This window comes from Megascapheus bottae, chromosome 3, assembly GCF_031878675.1.
Source record: "Megascapheus bottae isolate mThoBot1 chromosome 3, mThoBot2.hap1, whole genome shotgun sequence".
Lineage (NCBI taxonomy): Eukaryota > Metazoa > Chordata > Mammalia > Rodentia > Geomyidae > Megascapheus > Megascapheus bottae.
The window spans coordinates 59302589-59322023 of NC_143511.1; the positions used below are offsets into that span (position 1 = coordinate 59302589).

Below are 19435 nucleotides of genomic sequence, written 5' to 3' on the forward strand. Positions count from 1 at the left end.
ATGTGGTGCCCTGCAAAATTCAGCAAAAATGCTTTGGGTACTTCACAAATGTTTGAGTTTTTAAATTTATTTATTTTTATATTTCACAATGTGTATCTTTTTTTTTTTTTTGCCAGTCCTGGGGTTTGAGCTCAGGCCCTGAGCACTGTCCTTGGACTTTTTCAATGACAGATCTCTACCCCTTGAGTCACAGCACCACTTCCATCTTTTTCAATGTATGTGGTTCTGAGGAATTGAACCTGGGTCTTCTTGCATGTTAGGCAAGCACTCTACCACTATGCCATACTTCCAGCCCCTCAATGAGCATCTTTTATATATCTTCCATCATTTGCCAAATAAAAATAGTGACAAGCAGGGATGGCAGTTTGGCCTAGTGGTAGAGTGCTTGTCTAGCATGCACAAAGACCCGGGTTTGATTCCTTGGTACCATATACATAGAAAAAAGCCAGAATTGGTGCTGAGGCTCACGTGGTAGAGCTCTAGCCTTGAGGAAGCCTAAAGGCAGTGCTCAGGCCCTGAGCCCAAGCCCAGGACTGGCAAAAAAAAAATAGTGACAAGCTATTTCACAGACTGTTGAACAACTTAAGTCATATGAATTGGGTTTTATAAAAATTGGATACATATTCATTGCTGGCTAAATATGCTGTTTCATCTATTGTCTAAAATATATTAATTTATGAGACTCAATCCCAATATTTTTAAAATCCCATAGTATTTCTTTTACATTTTTTACAATAAAAATGTGTGTTCTTAACAGAAATACTCAGAGCAATTCAGCATGTAGAAAATCCAGGATCCAGCAGAGCACAGTGGCTCACGCCTGTAATCCTAGCTACTCAGGAGGCCGAGATCTGAAGATTGCAGTTCAAAGTCAACCCGGGCACTAAAGTCTGTGAGACTCTTAATCTCCAATTAACCACCTGAAAACTGGAAGTGGCAGCGTTGCTCAATGGGTACGGCAGTAGCCTTGAGCTGAAGTGCTCGGGACAGCACCCAGGTCCAGACTTCAAGCCCCACAACCGACAGAAAAAAAAGAAAGAAAATCCAGAATCTGTTCCACATTTCTATTTCTTTACAACCAGAATTTTCTTTCTTTTTTCCTCCCTCCCTTCCTTCCTCTCTCCCTCCCTCCCTCCCCCTCTCTCTCTCTCTCTTTCTTCCTTCCTTCCTTTCTTCTTTCCCTCTTTCCTTCTTTTTTCTTGCCAGTTCTGGGGCTTAAACTCAGAGCCTGGGCACTGTCCTTGAGTCTCTTTGTGCTCTAGCTGGGCACTGGTGGCTCACTCCTATAATCCCAGTGACTCAGGAGGCTGAAATTTGAGGATCACGGCTCAAAGCCAGCCCAGGCAAGAAAGTCCATAGACTCTTATTTCCAATGAACCACTCAGGAAATGACAGAAGTGGCCCTGTGGCTCAAGTGGTAGAACAATGGCCTTGAGTGATAAAGCTCAGGCCTTGAGTACAAGCCCTAGGTCTAGGGGGAAAAAAAGCGCTTGGGAGTTTTTTTGTTTTTTTATTGGTAGAATGGCTCTGGGGAACTGTTTCATACTGGGAAAATGACGGGATGGGATATTGTGTTAGTTACTTTTTGCATCACTGTAACCAAAGATCTGAAACAACTTAATGGAGGAGCCTGAGTCTCATGTGGGGATGTGCTGGGGTGGGTAGAGGGGCTAGTGAAGAAATGCTTGTTTCTTTATGCTTTTCCCAGATTTACTAAATAAACTTTTGCTACCCTTCAAGAAGAAAAGCAAAAAACAAAACATAAAGAAGAAAGGATTTGTTTGGTTCACAGTTCCAGAGGGCTCAGAATCATGTGGTGAAGGAGCTTCTTTACCTCATGGCAGACAGGAAGCAGAGAGAGGGAATGGGAAAGGGGGGAGGGAGGAGGAGGGAGGCAGCGAGGGAGAGGGAGAGAGATAGAGAGTCGCTCAGGGTGACAGGATAAGACAAGGACACATTCCCCAGTGACCTGCTTTCTCCAGCTAGGATCCACCTCCTAAAGTTTCCAGAACCTCCCAAAATAGTGCCCCAGCTGAGGACCAAATGTTCAACATAGAAGCATGTGTGGGACATTTCTTATTCAACTTGGTAACAGATGGCAAGGAAAATCACAAGTTTTTTTTTTTTTTTTAATTTTAGGGTTTTAAAAAATGTGTGTGTGTGTGTGTCAATGTGCATACATGTGTGTATGTGTTACTGGCGTTTGAGCTCAGAGCTTTGCACTCACTTAGCAGGTGCTCTACCACTTGAGCCACTCCCCAACCTAAGATAAAACATAGCTGAATGCAATATGTTAAAATTGCCATGTCAACTCTACCACAAGATTGTAGGATCTAAGGATTCTGGGACTCCTTTATGTGCTTTCTTCACTGCTTTATCTCAGTTTATACTGGGCCTATTAGCCAACAAACAAGTGTGGAAAATGAAGGAATAAAATGAACAAAGCAATTAATTATAAGCCTTTATTTGTATTGGTCCTGGGATTCACTGGAGGATTCATTGCGTCAACAGAGGCTTAACGCAATCACGTTTGCAGGTTATCAAATGTCTTCAGTCTGTCATGGTCTACATAAGCAGTAGTTGATGTTACCCTAAGTAACAGCTATTAGATTCACTGTCAAGTACCAGACTATGGAGAGAGAATCTGCTACTATAAATGTTCAAAACCATAAACAGCCTCATGAGGAAAGCAGGGAAGTTTTATAAAGTTTAAGTTGCTCCCAGATCAATCTTGCTCTTCTACTCTAGTGCCTAATACTAGGGCCGGGTAACTCAGCTGAAACTAGCCGGCCATAAGAACCCTTTCAGAGAACTCAACTAAGAGTTAGACATCCAGCCTACTCTTGCTGTGATATTTGCATTTCATACTAAATTTGTCTATACCATTACAAATTTCACACTCCTACATTTCTGGTGTAACATCATCATCATAAAAAATGACATTTTGGTGTTCTCCTTTGCAAGTGAAATGAGTATTTCCACATAGAAAAAGAGAAGAAAAAAAAAAACGTTGGTCATTTTCGTAAATGGTTTTGGGAGCTTGATCCTAGCCTGGAGATGAAATCCACAGCAGCCGAGAGGAGCCCACTGTGTGTGCAGGTTTCTCAGGCCTTGACTTGTTATTTCAGGGAGTGACCTGGGCACTCTGTGGCCCTTCCCTTTGTTCTTCCTCTGTGTACATGCTGCCCTTTCCCTAGAAGTCCCCCCAGCATCTGTAACCCAGGTAACTAGCTCACTTGGGGGCAGTGAAAAGTCCCTGGGCTCTGAGGTCATGTCCTCATCTGCCTGGGTCACACTTCCTTGTTCTCATGTTCTGAGGTCACTTCCTCTTCCTCTAAGGTCTCTTCCATATTGGCTGTAGCCACACCTCCTTCCCACCCTGTCCCTATGTAATCAATCTCAACCATATTATAATCAGTCGCAACCAATAAGCTTTTCTGCCTGAACTACATAGTAGTCTTCTTTTTAATCTTTAAGACAAGTTAATTTTGAGTTCTACAAAGCTAAGAACCTCCCCACCCCCAGCTCCTGCCATTATCTTCCCTGGCTGAGTTCTTGTCTAGATATTTCCAGTTGGAATGCAGTTGCCCAGTTTAGTTCTTACCCTGCAGACACCAAATCAAGTTTATGACCTTTGGTGTTAAGTTACCATTGAAATTATAAAATTGAAAAAGCTCATCTAAGCCAGTTCTTCATATCATTGACTCTATCTGAAAGATTCTTTGTCCAGCTAGTCCGTTCCATAAAGGCAAGATTCTACAATACAAGTCATCTGATTACTCAAAATCTTCAAAAATACTAGGAATAAATGTCCCTTATCTTTAGGAAAATATATTTGGGGCTCTTTTGCTTCTTTCTAGTCTGTTTCTTTATACTGTTATGGAAGTTACCACGGCCTGCAAAGCTGCCAGCTCTTTATTCTGAATACTTGACCCTGCAGGATTCTGGATGCATGCTTTATTCAGTGAGGACATTTCTGAACTTCTGTCAGAAACCCTGTAAGGGTAAGGAATAAGAGATGGTAAACATTTCAAGCACAGTACCTTCTGTCTTTAGCCCAAATGTTATAAGGATGACCCTGAATAGGGACAGGTGCCATATCGCTCCCTCTCCATTGAGGGAGATAGCCTAGTCAGCTCCTCTAGTAAACCTCCTTCTCCTGTAGTGTCTGTGTCCCATGGTCTTCTGGGATGGGTACTTTCAAAACAACAAAAATCAATTGCTTACAGTTCTGGAGACTAGACAGTGCAAGATCAAAGTGCCCACATATCGGGTGCTGGGTGAGGCCTCAGTTTGCTCAGCGGGCACTTGATGCTGTAAGACTCACGTCACAGAGGAAAAGCTGCCTTTGGGACTCTTCTGTAGCTTTTTTCATTTATGAGATCTAAGTCCTCATGACCTAATTATCTCCCAAAGACCTCATTTCTCAATGCCTCCACACTGGAGAATTTTGAATTTTGGAAGAACAAATATTCAGATCATAGCACCCCATTTACCTTGTCCCTTCAAAGCAGCATGTAGGCGAAGGAGGGGCAGTGTGCCATGTGCTATGTTCCTGCTCTGAAGCCATCCTGCTGTGCTATCTCCAACTCCATGCTGGGCTCAAACCTCAGGAAACAGAGCCCTTTGTTCCCATTCTGGGGCAGCAGGGATGTTGTAAGAGGGCCAAAGACAGGACAGGTATGTCTCTTTCAGCCCTGAGCTTCTATAGAGGACAAATGGGAAGGCTTCTGGTATCTTATTTCTCTGAGATCCAATGACATAAAATTCCAGAGTCAATGATTATCATGATTGGTTTTTTCTTAATTTGGTCTGCAATCTCAGTAGTGTGTGTGTGTGTGTGTGTGTGTGTGTGTGTGTGTGTGTGTGTGTGTGTGTGTGTGTGTATGTGTGTGTCCTGAAGCTTGAACTCAGGGCCTGGGCACTATCTTTGAGCTTTTTAGTTACTCAAAGTAAGCACTCTACCACTTAAAGCACAGCTCCATTTTCAGCTTTTTGATGGTTGATTAGAAATGAGTCTCAGATTTTCCTGGCTCGACTGGCTTTGAAGCTTGATTCTCAGATCTCAACCTTCTGAATAGCTAAGATGACAGGCATGAGCCACTGGTGCCTGGCTTTGTAATCTCAATAGTCTAAGCTAGACAGTGCTGAATTTCACAGGGACTGACAATAAACTATGTACAAGTATACACTAAAGTGATTACAGGGTAGTAATATGAGTAGTGAAATTATGGATATTTTCCTTTTTTTTTGCCAGTCCTGGGGCTCAAATGTATGGCCTGAGCACTATTCTTGGGCTTTCTCAAGGCTAGCGCTCTACCACTTGAGCCACAGCACCACTACCGGCATTTTCTTTATATGTGATACTGAGGAATTGAATGCAGGTTTTCTTGCACGCTAGGCAAGCACGTTGCAACTAGGCCAAACTCCCAGCCCTAATATAGCAAACTTGAAGCAGGATGATTTATAAAGAGCAGAGGTTTATTTTGTTTCTCTGAAGGCTGGTGCTGGCATCTTCTTAGCATCAAGAGGGTCTTCCAGAGACAGCATGTTTCTATAACAAAGCTATTCTCTTGATAATCCATTAATCCCAAATGGATGAATCCATCACAAAGGGGAGCCGTTATGCCCTAAAAAGTTTCCACCTCCAAATATCATTTATGTGTGAATTTAGAGATTAAGTTTCCAACAGGTGAAATTTGGGAGGAAAATTCAAGTCATCACATTAACATAGTCTGTTTAGTCAAGCACTGAACCATCTTCATGTGCTACTCTTCGTAGTAAAATTACAGAGTAAGATAGTATTCAGTTCTCATTATTTGGATTCTCAAAGCACACAGTGAGGAAAAGAGCTGCAAGGAGGATAATATACCCTCAATCCTATTATGTGGCCACAGCAGTCTTGTTTCTCTGAGGAAGACAAAGAAAAACATATTTAGTAATGCTGCCCTTGTCACAGGGCTGTGTTTGTGTATGTGTGTATGTGGAGGGGGCAGAGTTAATAAGTGATTACAAAATTCTTTGTAAATACAGAGTGCTATAGAAATGCAAAATGTCTACAAAAGCATTAATTAATTTTTCTAATCACTACCTCTATTCTCTGTGTGCAGCTGTCTCTCAATATTCACTAAGGGACTTTAATCATCCCATGTCAATAAATAACTTAATATCCCTCTTCCTCAGACCCACTGAGAAGCTGTCGCCCCTTCCTTTCAGTTGCTGGAAACCTCCCCACCCCCCATTTTCTACTCCCAGATGGCCAGCAGAGGTTGAATACTGATGGATTCTCAGAAGCTGCATCTGTATTAAAGATTTTGCAGACTACTTGACCTTGGCTGAGTAGAATATTGTGACTGTGCTGAGCAGGAATGTTATAGATCCAGATCTATAGTTATCTTGGGCTATGTTTAGCTCCATTCGCTAGCTATTTACTATTTATTGTCTTTGACCTTTAGACAAAACTCTTAGAATGTACAACTAAGCCTGATAAACCACTTCTACCAACCCCAAAACTAAGAATATGATAGCATCTGAATCTTACAGTGGAGATTTCCCTACCTTTCTGTAATAGCCTGCCTGCTTGATGACCACATCTATGTATTTATAAACACATTGACTTTCCATGGTGACTCTTTTGTTGTGCTAAAGGTGAGCAGGCCCATCAAGCTGAAGCCTGTGTCTCTTTCCTAGCCACTGACTGTTGGAAAGTCATTGAATTAGATGATGTGTTAAAAAAAAAATCTTTGTCCTTTTTTAGCTGGGCTAGGTGGCTCATGCCTGTAATCCTAGCTGCTCAGAAGGCTGAGATCTGAGGATCAAGGTTCAAAGTCAGCCCGGGTACAAAAGGACCTGAGACTCTTATCTCCAATTAACCTCTAGAAAATGGGACATGGGGCTTGGCTCAAGGGTAGGGCAGTAGCCTTGAGCTGAAGAGCTTAGGGACAGAACCCAGGTCCAGAGTCTAAGCCCCATGACCCACAAAATAAAAAGAAAGATGCATTCCTGTTATAGACTAAGTTCTAAGTTGACCGATAGAGAGAAAATACAAATATAAACATATTGGGGTTGCCAATTTGAGTGTTCTTAATTTGGTTATTGTAAGAAGTAGAGGGAAGGATATCCCTAGAAAAACAGGTACTAATATGTCTCATCATCTAAGGCTCCCAATCAATATCTACACAATTTTCAAACTCTCTAAGGAAGATGATGTTGGCAATTGTCAGAAAGCCCTCGAACAAAGAATAAACTTAGAACCAGAGATTCAGCTACTCCATGTATCAATGCAACAACCATCAAAATCCCAACATCATACTTCAATGAGATAGAGAAAGCAACAAAAATTCATATGGAATCACAGTAGATTGGTAATAGCATAAGCAATCCTTAGAAGGGAAAGTAGTGCTGGAGGTATGACAATGTCAAACTTCAAACTCTACTGTAGAGCTAGAGTAATAAAAAATGTTCGTTACTGGCACCAAAGCAGGCCTGAGGACCAACTGAACAGAAATAAACCCACAGACCTCTAGCCAATTAATATTCAATGAAGGCCCTAAAATCAGAGGATGGAAGAGAGCCTTTTCAACAGATGGTGCTGGGAGAACTGGATATCCATATGCAGAAAATTGAAACTAGCCCATCATGTCTCACCTTCCCCCAGCACCAGTTCAAAATGGAGCAAAGACCTCAATGTAAGACCTGGAACCACGAAGTTAATACAGAAAAGAGGATGAGAAACATTAGAACTCCTTGGCACAGCAGGAAATTTCTGACTAAAGATCTAGAAGCACAACAAGTTAAAAAAAAAAAGACTTGGTAAGTAGAATTGCATCAAATTTAAGTTTATGCGTGGCAAAGGAGTTGCCAATAAGCTAAAAAGACAGCCTACAGAATGGAAGATGATTTTTTGCCAGCTAACATCAAAGGCCTAATATCACAATATAGATGGGTTAAAAATATCTAGTAATGCTGTCCTTGTCCCAAGGTTGTGTTTATGGATGTGAGAATGCGAAGAGGGCTGAGTTAATAAATGATTACAAAACTTTGTAAAAAGGCAGTGCTATAGAAATGCAAAACATCTACAAAACAATTCATTTTTCTACAGACACTTTAAAAATATTAAACCCTCTGGGAGTTGCTTCTTTTTATTTGCTATTATAAAGATGGTATACAGTCACAGAAGTGAGGTAACGAGTACATTTCTTTTGGGACTCATATTTGCCCACTTTTCCTCTCCCCTCCCCATCCACAAGTTGTGTAGTTCATTTTCAACAAAGTGTTTAGTGACACCACTGCATTTGTTCATCTTTTGTCTCTGTTTTCTGTGAGACTCTTATTTCCAATTAACCACTAAGAATCTGGGAGTAGAGCTGGGGCTCAAGTGGAAGAGTACCAGCCTTGAGCACAAAAGCTCAGGGACGGTGCCCATGTGCTGAGTTCAGGTCCTAGAACGCCCACACCCCCCCCAAAAAAGTTAACTTTTTAGATCCTATGATTAGACCTCAAGAAAGAAAATGTACTATGGCAGAACACTCAGGATAATGTTCTTTGGGTCTTTGTTGTCAGGAATGATCATTCATATTTGATTTAGAATAAACTATGTTCTTATTTCCTTAAAGTGGAGTTGTTTTATGTTATTAATACATTACATTAATACATGACATTAGCAGAGTAAAAAAGGTCTGCCTGAGCCTGTGCCTTTCAAATCCCTAACTTACTAACCAAATTGGACACAAAGGCCTGGAGAGGAATAGAGAGACTTTAAAATAGAACTCCCTATTCTCTCCTACACAGGAGAAGAACTTTCCTTCCTCTGAGCTCTAGTAATGCTCAGGTAACTATGGTGAAATACCAGTTTTATGAATCATAAGGCAAAACTTCTGAGATCCTAAATTTAATATAAAGGAAGCCAGATGGAAGGGAAGATGGTTGATCAGTAACAAGCTACAGGATGAAAAGAACTTCAGATGGGTTAGCACGCTTGCATGCACATTGAAACCCTAACACAAATCCTACTACTGCCCCCTACATGCCATGCATCTCCCAGCCCCAGTGAATCCAAGGGGCAACCACTGCTACTCTTTCTGTCCCTGAGTTTTCTCTACTACATGTAATCCTGCTTTGCATAAATACAGATGAATATAGAGCCAATATAGTTTAATGTAAACAACTTACATTAGGAAAATTCAAATTAGAAAGACAAACCAAGTATTAATTTTTAAAAATACTGAGAAGTTTGTACATCACAATTTAAGGAGGATGGTATTTACAAATCTGCAAGTTCTCCCACAAATGAAACTTACTTTTGGACTAGAAATATTTGAATTACTCCACCTGAAGTCAAATGATTAGGCTAGTCTAAAATGTGCAAAAACTGCTCAAGGAGTCAAGGAACTCCTTGGATGGAAAAGATTTTTCTTCTTTCTATTGTAGGCTCTTTTTTATTTATTTATTTTATTATTATTATTATTATTATTATTATTTATTTTGCCAGTTGTGAGGCTTGAGCTCAGGGCCTGAGCACTGTCCCTGAACTTTTCTCAAGGCTAGAGCTCTACCACTTGAGCCTCAGCACCACTTCTGGCTTTTTGCTATGTATGTGGTACCAAGGAATCGAACCCGGGTCTTGGTGCATGCTAGGCAAGCACTCTACCACTAGGCCAAACTCCCGGCCCCTATTGTAGGCTCTTACATGTTAAGAATGTTCACCCTATGATCCGTGGCTGCCCACAACAAATCTTGCTGTTTTGGCACTGAGTTTCACTAAACTTAACTTATTCTAGAAATCCTGCCATCAGAATTCAAACAGCCAACAGAACTCAACAAGAACAAGCAGATCCCCACTCACTCCCCTTCCTGCTCATGCCACTCTCACTGTGCTTTCTTCAAACTGTGTCACAGGGGATATACATATCCCACACCCTCGCAGGGAGACAACTAAGCTCATTTGCGATTTTTTTAAAGCACAAACCATGAAGGAAGGCATAACTGCATCCCCATGCTACAGGCTACAGAAGAAGCCCTGGAAATTTTTGGAGCAAATTCAGCCTGCCAATCAAAATCTACCTTCCAGGAGGTGACAATTATCAGTATTGATTTTAAATACCTCCTGCCAAAAATACCCTAGGAAAAATTGAAGAGAAGAGAGGCTCTTTAGAACATTGACTATATTCCAGATGAATACCTTTTGGGTATACATAGAAGTGTTAAAACTTCTTTAGTGGGAAGTCATTAATTGCTGAATTCTAAAAATAAGCAAACAAAACAACAGCTCATTGACATCCTAGGTGCAGCATATTCTGATTCTGTTAGAAGCTGAGCAAGGCTGAGGGAAACTGAGTGAGACCCTGGCCCCAAATCAAACCAACAACAAATCCCCAAAACAGGCCAGTGTTAGGTCAGAGAAAAGCAAAGAGATGGAGTGTGAAAATGGATGTTTCCTCTGAAATCCAGCATCTTGGCAGCATGAGGCAGCTATGGGTAGAAGAAAGAGAGAGGGCTAGCAACCTCATGAGACTAATACTCTAAGTGCTTTCCTTGAAGAAGCCACTTGGGAAGAGAGGTAGCCAGAATGCTATTCCCAATGGAAACTTGCATGTTTTATACTCTTTCTTTGCTTATCAAGGATTAACTGCTTGTAGAAGACCATTTCAAGTACTAAAATATACATTTTAGGGCTAGGAAAGAACATCATATATAGTTGAAAGTGTTAGTATGTTCTATCTTGATAAAACTCTCCTAAGCTTAAAAAAGCACATAATTTACATAACTTCTGGAAGAAATCCCATAGATTTATAGGTTGAAAGAGAAATTAACTGAGAGAGAGACTAAAAGAGAAAGAAGGTTTTTTTTCTTTTTTTTTAATCCCTTCCTGGGGCCACTAAATTGAGATGACATAATCCAGAACTTACCTTTCTCTCCCATGTTGGCAAAATTCATTAGGAGTGAAAAGGACTGTAGAAAAAGTTAGAAAGAAATGATATTTGCAAGCTGGGCATGGTGGCTCATGCCTGCAATCCTATCTACTCAGGAGGTAGAGATCTGAGTATGGAGGTTCAAAGCCAGCCCAGGCACAAAAAGTCTGTGAGACTCTTGTCTCCAATTAACTACCAGAAAACCAGAAGTGGCGCTGTGGCTCAAGTGGTAGGGTGGTAGCTTTGAGCTGAAGAGCTCAGGGACAGCGCCCAGGTCCTGAGTTCAAACCCCACAACCGACAAAAAAAAAAAAAAAAAGAATAGAAAGAAAAGAAATGACATTTGCAAATGTACTTTATTTGGTTCTGCCCCTGGATGTCCCTACTTCCCATTATATAAACCCATAAATCCCTTTTCTCTTGAGTTGGTTTTGTATCATTTGAAAGAGAACTAAAAAAATTCCTGAAAATAAAATATGAGAAAGACTAACAGGAGAGCAAATGGCAGGACCAGCCTGTCTATATTTCCACGCTGAGACCCTGAATCCCCACAGCCCTGGCTGCCAGCAGAAAACACCACCACCAACAAAAAGCAGCCACCTGACTTTCTAAGAGGACAATCTCCTCACACCACTCTGGGCGCCCACCCACTCCCAGGTTCTCCTTCTGCCCGGTCCCAGAGGCCTAAACCCAGACCCACCCCAAACAGAGAGTGTGCGCCAGTCTAGAACTGTGTGGATGGCTCCCTGGCGCTGACCTGCAGGAACCCGCCTCCTCCAAGACTCTCAGGTGTCCCAGACACCTGAGCGCACCCCTAAACGCCCCCCCCCCCCAGCAGCCACTCCTGGGACCGGAGCTCACCCCTCCAAGGCTCATGCCTCTCCCCAGTCAGGACTTGGGCAGGGACAACTTCCCCTTAACACATAGTGGGAACAGTTCTGGATGTGGGAGTGCAGCTCCCAGCCTCTATGAAAGTAAACGCCACTGCAGGGTTTGGGTCCAGATGACCTCCTGGCTCTGACTAGTAGAAGCCCGCCTACCCCATAGAACCGGTAGAAAACATTAGGCAGCTGTGTGCCACCACTGGATCTAAACCCAGGTCAGGAAAGCAGACCGTCCCACATGCCACAGAGCCCTACACCAACCAGGACACATTATACTGTGTCCAGCAACTAGAGCTGAAAGTTGCCAAATGCCAAGTCTGACGGAGATCCATCCAGTGAATCACACTCCACCCTCCACCACTACTGAACTTAATACACAAAAACCTATACAATCCCAGCAATTCCTGAACCAAATGTGTAAACTATAATGAAAGTTACAAACAGTCAAGACAACAAACCAAATCCAAAAGCCAATTACAATCCAGGGAAGGACCCTAGTGAGTGAAGAAGAGGTCGAGGACAAAAGGACCATTGAAGTGTTGATGAAAAACTTGCCTGATAAAAGAGAATATTCATAACTAAATAGAAGAATGCAAGGAAGAAATGGCAAAGAATATGCAAGTTGCCCAAAAAGATATGGAGAGACAGAAAAGCTGCACACCTCATTAACTCCCTGAGAGCTGACTTCAACAAAGAGCTTTGAAGCATGAATGATTCAATTTCCCTATTGCAAACTGCAGTTGAAAGCACAAAATAGAATAAACAAATAGAAAATTGGGTATTAGAAGTTGAGAATAAAACAGAGGAATCAGAATAAATAACAACAAAAGGCACGGAAAAACACTCAGAACAAACCAAAGGGAAATCCAAGAATTGGCATATTCAGCCAAGAGATCAAATTTATGCATAGTCAAAAAAGATAAGGGAGAAGAATCCAGAATGAAAGATATTGAAAAACATATTCAACAAAATAGTTACAGAAATTTTCCCCAGTCTCAAGAGAAAAAAAAATCATACTTACTTGATAGAGGGGTATAGAACCCCTAATAGACAGAATCTAAGAAGAAATACTTCGATACATTGCAGTGAAAACTCTAGACTCAGAAAAAAGGAATTGGCCAGGCACTGGTGGTGCATGCCTGCAACCCTACTACTTGGGAAGCTGAAATCTGAGGATCTCAGTTTGAAGCCAGCCCAAGTTGAAAACCACTCAAAAACTAGAAGTGGTACTGGGGTTCAAAGTGGTAAAGTGCTATCCTTGAGCAAAAGAGTTCAAGGATAACATCCAAGTCTTGAGTTCAAGCCCCATGACAGACAAAACAAAACTCAAGAAATTAATTTTAAATGCAGCAAAAATCAAACAAAGAACTATATTCTAATGGAAAGATCACAATCATTGCAGATTTCACCAGACAAACTCCCAATGCAAGGAGAGTCTTGAATTGTATAATTCAAGCCCTAAAAATCAACAACTGCCAATCCAAACTGATATACACAAAGAAGCTATCATTCACAATGGAAAACAATAATTAAAGGAATGTGTGAATACCAAGCCAGCATTACAAAGGATACTAAAAGGAAGCATACAATCTGAAGAAAACAGTCAAAGTTAAGGAAACTTATTAGAAAAAAAAATTGCTAGAGTAGCTTAGTAGGCACAGGAAGAGGTGAATTATAGAAAATCAAGAAAATGGCTGGAAACATGACACTTCTCTCCATAGTAAACTTAAACATTAACAGATTCAATTCCCCAAGAAAAAGATGCAGAGCAGCAGGGTGTATCAACAAAGGAGATTTGTCCATTTGTTGTCTCCAAGAAACCCATCTCACAGTCAAAGATGAAAACAAGTTCCAAGCGAAGGGCTGGCAAAAGAAATTTCATGCAAATGCATCTTGCAAGAAGGCAGCAGTAGTCATATTGGTATCTGACAAAAAAGATTTTTCATTAAAGTCAGTATGAAGAGAAAAGGAAATTCATTTCATAGGAATTATCCATGAAGAGGCAATCACAGTGGTCAATATACGATAATGGAGCACATTAAACAAACACTTTTGGACTTACAAAACATGATAGACCCCAACATGATAGACCACAACCTAATAATTCTCACCAAAGGACAGGTCAACCAAACAAAAGGTGAGCAAAGAAGCCTCCAAATGAAATAACATCTAAAACCCACATGAACATAACAGCTATCTACAGAGTATTCCACCCAACAGCAATCCAATTCACATTTTTCACAACAGTCTATGGAACATTCTCCCAAGCTGATCATATCATAGGACACACAAATACAAGAGAATTAAGATAATTCATATCTGATCACAGTAGAATCAAACTAGTTCTCAACAATAAACCTATTGTAGAAAACACTCACACATGCAGACCGAATAACACAGGGCTCACTCAAGAAATAAAGGAGGAAATGAGAAAGTTCTTACAATCCAATGAAAGTGAAAACACATCACAACAGAACCTCTGGGATACAGAAAAAGCAGGCTGACAGAAAAGTTTATAGCTCTAAGCACACACATAAAGAAAACAGAGACAGGGCTGGGAGTTTGGCCTAGTGGTAGAGTGCTTGCCTAGCATGCACGAAGATCGGGGTTCAATTCCTCTGTACCACATACATAGAAAAGTTGGAAGTGGTGCTGTGGCTCAAGGATAGAACTCTAGCCTTGAGGAAAGCCCAAGGACAGTGCCTAGGCTCTGAGTTCAAGCCCCAGGACTGGCAAAAGAAAGAAAAAAAAAGAGATGGCTCAAGTAAATAACCTAATGATGCAATAACACTGCAGAAAAATAAGAACAGCCCTAACTCAAAACTACTAGATAGAGAAAGAGAGCAAAGATTAGGGCATATATTAATGAAACAGAGAGAAAAATATTATACAAAAAATCAATGCAAAAAAAGCCCAAAACTTGGTTCTTTGAAAAAAATCGATAAAATTGACAGACCACTAGCAAGACGATGAGATGATATTTCAATCAATAAAATTAGAGATGTCACAGGAAATACTACAACATCCAAGAAATGAAAACAGTTATAAAGGAATACTTTCAAAACATATACTCAAATAAGAAGCAAAACCTAATAGAAATGGACAAATTTCTAGAGACATAAAAACTGCTGAAGGTGAACTAAACAAATATAATCCAGTTACATAGAAATAAACCAAAGATGTAAAAGATCTTTATAGTGAAAACTAAAAATCTGAAGAAAGAAGGGAAAAAGGACACCAGGAAATAGGAAGACCTTCTGTGTTCATAGATAGGTGGAATTAATATTGTGAAAATGATACACAGTCAATAAAATTCCCATAAAAATCCTAGTGGCATTCTTTACAGAGATAGACAAAATAAATTGAAAATTCGTATGTAACAACAAAAGACCTAGAGTACCCAAAGCAATTCTAGGCTAAAAAAGTAATGTGGCTTGGCACTGTGGCTCACAACTGTAATCCTAGCTACTCAGGAGGCTGAGATCTGAGGATCAAGGTTCAAAGCCCATCCGAGCACAAAAGGACCTGAGACGTTTATCTCCAATTAAACCCTAGAAAATGGGAAGTGGGGTTTGGCTCAAGGATAGGGTGGTAGCCTTGAGCTGAAAAGCTCAAGGACAACACCCAGGCCCAGGGGTTAGATGGTAGCCTTGAGCTGAAGAGCTCAAGGTCTAGTGGTAGAGTGTTTGCCTAGTATGCACAAAGACCTGGGTGTGATTCCCGGGTACCATATGCATAGAAGAAGTCGAAAGGAGTGCTGTGGCTCAAGTGGTAGAACACTAGCCTTGAGGAAAGTTCAAGGACAGGGCTCAGGCCCTGGGTTTAAGCCCCAGGACTGGCAAAGCAAAACAAAAAAACAGATTGATGTTGTGGGGGGAATGGGGGACCTAGGCCCAAAGATTAGAGGAACAGATTAGAAGATCCAGAAATAAAACCACACACTAACTGTTATCTGATACTTGATAAGGGGGGAGCCCAAGATATACAATGGAAAAAAAATTGTCTCAATAGTTGGTGTTGGGAAAACTGGGTATTCATATACAGAAAACTAAAAGTAGATCACTGTGTTACCCTGCACTAATATCAGTTCAAAGGGAAGCAAAGACCTCAAAACAGGATTCTAGCTACTGCCCTACCCCTTGAGCCATAGCCCCACTTCCCATTTTCTATGGTTAATTGGAGATAAGAGTCTCACATTCTTTAGTGCCTGAGCTGGCTCTGAACAGTGAGTGATCCTCAGATCGCAGCCTCCTGAGTAGCTAGGATTACAGGTGTGAGCCACTGCACCTGGCTAATATTTCTTAATTTTAATTTTTTGGTGATTTGGTCTTCTTTATGGATGGTGTAATCAAGTATATGTCTTTGGGAAAGTGTTGGGGGAGAGTACAGAATTTGAGCTCCACATCGGTGGAGCTCGTTGGACACCGAATAAACAGTACTACACAACTTGTGGGTGGAGATGAGAGGGAGGGAGTGGGAGAGAGTGAGGGAAAAGAAGACACTGTAGGAAATGTACTCATTGCCTGACTCATGTACTTGTACAAGAATCTGCATGTTACCTTTATAGTAACAATAAATTAATTTTTAAAAGTTTAAATCTCCATATGACTTAAGAATTCTCCTGTTGTGTACTACTACTTATTTATATATTCATCCAAAAGAAATGTGGCATGAAAACTATCAAAATTCCAAAATGTAGTGACTGCCCATCTTTGCCATATTCTACTTATTAGAGCCAAGTCACATATTTACCTATAGTCTAGAAAACGAAATTACACAAAATATTAATTTTCTTAGGTGGGGATCCTGAGACTGTCCCTACAGATAGTACCAAAGGAAGATTTAGCTTATTATCTTCTGATTCCCTGCAGTCATAAACCTCTCCTCTCCTCCTCTCCTGTCCTCTCCTCTCCTCTCTTCTCCTCTCCTCTCCTCTCCTCTCTTCTTCTCCTGTCCTCTCCTCTCCTCTCCTCTCTTCTATTCTTCTCTCCCCTCTCCTCTCTCTCTTGTGCTGGGGCTTGAATTCAGGCCTGGGTGCTCTCCTTAGGCTTCTTTTGCTCAAAGCAAGTGTTCTACTACTTGCATCCCATCTTTGCTTCTAGCTTTTCTTGGGTGAGTTGGAGATGAGTCTCATAACTTTCTTGCCCAGGCTGGCTTTGAACCACAATCCTCAGATCTCAGCCTCCTGAGTAGCTAAGATTACAGACATGGGCCACCAGTTTCCAGAAGCCGATCTTGTAAGGTTCAGCCAAAAGGAGACTGCTAATGGTTCCGGCAAAAGAGAGATTATTGGTGGGAGCGCATACTGCCTGCCTGCACCAGATGAAGGCATGCAGGGGGTGCAGAGGATGCAGGGGAGGGAAAAGGAAGGGTGGGGAGGAAAAGGTCAAGGGAAAGGCTGCAAGGGGGCCAGGGGCAAAACAAGGTGCAGAACCAATCATTGATATATGGGGGAAAGGCAAGGAGGAGGTGGAAGACCCCACAAGAAAGACCTCAGAGCCTGGGGGACCTCCCACTGCCCCCAAGTGTGCCAGTTACCTGGGTTATAAAAGCTAGGTAAGGATTTCTAGGAACGAGGCCATATGTGCACTGAGGTAGAACAACGGGGACATTTTTCCCAGGTGGACCTAAACAATTCTCTTGTCTCTTGTCATTTGCCACCCTGCTCCCCCAAAGTGCTTCTAAACCCTTCTCATTAGCACAAATTCTTTATTCACAATATTTTCCTGTGATGACTTGTCTCTTCCTCCTTAATAAGGACATAGAAAAATCCTAATTTACCTACCAGCTAAAGAAGTAATCATTAAACATTATGTGTGAGGTCTTAGTCAATTGATTTTAATTGACTAGAGTATCTTTCCTAGGACTTCTTCCAGCACAGGGAAATTCAGCCAGATTTCTTCCCACCTGCCCGTTCTCACTAGCCATTTATTTTTATACCTCAATGATCACTACTGGGAGAGGTGACCTACCTCTTGGGCCTTTAATAGGTATGCCAAGAATGTACTCTTGGCAACATTGAAATTCCACCTCAAAGAGTTAGAATAGTTGCTGTCAAGAAAGTTAACAAAAACAGATGCTGGCGGGGATGTGGCCAAAAAGGATCACTACTACACCACTGAAGGGAGTATTAATTTGTTCAACCACTTTGGAAAGCAGTATGGAGGTTCCTCAAAAGACTGAACATAAAGCTTCCCTATGTCCCAGCAATCCTACTCCTGGGCATTTAGCCAAACAACCACAAACCAGCCCACACGAAAGCCACCAGCACACCATTTTCATTGCAGCATTGTTTACCATAGCTAAGATATGGAATCAATCCAGGTATCCCTCAATGAACAAATGGATCAAGAAAATGTGGTATATATCCACCATAAAATTCTATGCTTCCACCAGAAAAAAAGACACAGCGCCATTGGTAAGGGAATGACAAGACTTGGAAAGATTATACTAAGCGAAGTAGGCCATACCCAAAAAAATGTAGACTGTATGCTTTCCTTCATTTGGAATAATTAGAACGCACCTATAAAACTACAAGTAAGCCCAATGGATAGTAAATGACAAATAATTACACTTGGACATGACTCTAAACATTCATACAGTGTGACCAAAGGAGGATATTCTTAGGAGAGAATCATGAGGCTCAATGACCATGTGCATAGGACTATACAAAATGAGGCTTAGCAAAATGAACTCCAACAAATGGAAGCAAGAAGGTTTTTGTTGTTGTTTGGTTGGGTTTTTTTGTTTGTTTGTTTTGTTGTGCCCAAAATTCAGGGTCCCCAAGGACCACCAAGGAGCCGAATCTGATGTAAGAGCTCAAGTCTGGACTCACAACTGACACTGGTGCAGCGGGTCTGAGTTGAGAGCCCCGAACCTTCTGTTAGCAGGGATTTTATACAAAATCAGGTCTTGGAGGTTTCCAGCTGAGTTACTCCATGATTGGTTAACATGTAAGCTAATCAAGTCACCGATCTTATTGACTATGGGCACAAGTTTAAACAATAAAGGAGTGAACAATAGAAAACATTTACAATGCTCTCTTACCTCCTGGGCTCTGATGTTTGTCACCTGCTGACTAGCTGTTGGTGAGGCAGTTTCGGAAAAACTTATATTTCCAGGCACTTATATTTCTGGTAAACACATCTTTTAGTAAAATGGAGTCTGAATTCAAAATGGCTTGTTAGGGCTCTACCGTCTTTGTTTGGTTTTGTTATTTGTAGGGCTGGAACTCTGGGCCTGGGCGCTGTCCCTGAGCTCTTCAGCTCAAGAAAGAGTTTTTTTGTTTTTTTAATTTTAATTTTTATTGTACTGTTGGTGATTTTTTTCTTTCCTTTTTCTTTCGTCTTATTTCCTTTTATCACTCTATTTGGTGTCTGTCCCTTTTGTCTTCTAGATAAGTCTACCTGATTTGGGGAGAAGGAGAAGCACAGAAACAGTGGAACAAAGGTGAGCCAATTCAGCAGTGATATTCACTAGCCACCATGTTGGAAATGAACTTGGTAGGGAGGGGAAACTGGAGGGGAAAAACTGGGAGAGAATGGGGGGTGACAGTGTTAAAAAGGAAATGTATTCATTACCTAACTTGTGTAACTGTAACCCGTCTGTACATCACCTTTACAATAAAAAGAGTGACAGTGAC

The 19435-nt window shown here is 41.2% G+C and overlaps 1 protein-coding gene across 4 annotated transcripts in view; it reads left to right on the top strand.

The window, feature by feature from the left end:
• The window catches only part of Phf24 (PHD finger protein 24), a 169286-nt gene that overhangs the window by 59637 nt on the left and 90214 nt on the right, over nucleotides 1–19435 (top strand). For 2 of the 4 annotated variants that reach the window (XM_090330155.1, XM_090330161.1), the window contains exon 3: nucleotides 19190–19242. The exons of the other annotated variants lie outside the window; for them this stretch is intronic. The gene's annotated coding sequence lies outside the window, so the exon portion shown is untranslated. The remainder of the gene's footprint in view (nucleotides 1–19189; nucleotides 19243–19435) is intronic. 4 annotated transcript variants of the gene reach the window in all.